Raw genomic sequence first — 1,006 nt, forward strand, 5'->3', positions numbered from 1 at the left:
GTCCAAAGGACTCTACAAGAGTAGCCATGTGTGTTGGTTTTAAATCCTTAGTTTTTAAGACTCATAACTCCCTAGTAAGCATCTCAACTTTAGCTTTTTGGTTATCCTTTTCCCTAAGATGGTAAATTCCACCACTATTTGAATTATCACCAGGCCGTGACCTATTTGTACTCTCAGTAGCACTAGGTTCGGTCCAAGTGTGAGCTTTTTTACTAAGTTTATTGAGATATTCTATGGCATTATCTATTTTTTCTGCAAAAACTCACTATTACACATCATCTGTATGAATTGATGCTCTCTAGGTGTAAGTCGCTCATAGAAATAACTAAGCGTCAGTTTTCATACCCATGGTGAGGAGACATACTCAACAACTCCTTAAACCTCTCCCAAGTCTTATAGAAAGTTTCACTATTCTTTTGGGCAAAGGTAGAGATCTGCCTCTTTAAAGCATTAGTCTTATGTTGCAGAAAATATTTGTTAAATAAGACCTGTCATCTCATTTCATGATCTATTGCTCGTGGTCTTAGTGAGTACAATCAACTCTTTGCTCTATCTTTCAAAGGGAAAGGGAAGAACTTAAGTCTCACAACATCATCTGTAGCATTATGACTATGGAAAGTTGCAACTATTTCCTCAAACTCTCTAATGTGCAAATAAGGATTTTTATTCTCTAAATTAAGAAGGGTGGGAATCCGCTGTATTATCCCTAGTTTAAAATCAAGTTGATGAGTGTTGGTTGGAAACATGATGCATGATGGTGTGACTGCGAGTGTAGAATGGAGGTAATCCTGAAGAGTTCTAGTGAGTTGATTTTTGTGTTTACTCATTTTTTCGATACTCGATGAATTGTCAAATAAAGGATTAAAAAAATGATTCTAAGGCTACGTTTGGTTGCAAGATTCATCTAAATTCAGTTTAATTTTAAGCTGAGTCTAACATCCAAACACTAAACTTTCAAGTTACTAAACTCATCTCAACTCAAAACCTCCTTACAGGTGGGATCCAC

General features: G+C 36.1%; 1 non-coding gene across 1 annotated transcript; it reads left to right on the forward strand.

Annotated features, from left to right (window-relative positions):
- The first annotated feature begins 342 nt into the window (after positions 1 to 342).
- On the forward strand, positions 343 to 450 carry LOC121243770. The gene has a single exon (XR_005936258.1). It is a non-coding gene; the product is annotated as a small nucleolar RNA R71 (small nucleolar RNA).
- Positions 451 to 1,006: the final 556 nt, after the last annotated feature.

Source organism: Juglans microcarpa x Juglans regia, chromosome 8D, assembly GCF_004785595.1.
Source record: "Juglans microcarpa x Juglans regia isolate MS1-56 chromosome 8D, Jm3101_v1.0, whole genome shotgun sequence".
In the NCBI taxonomy this organism is placed as follows: domain Eukaryota; kingdom Viridiplantae; phylum Streptophyta; class Magnoliopsida; order Fagales; family Juglandaceae; genus Juglans; species Juglans microcarpa x Juglans regia.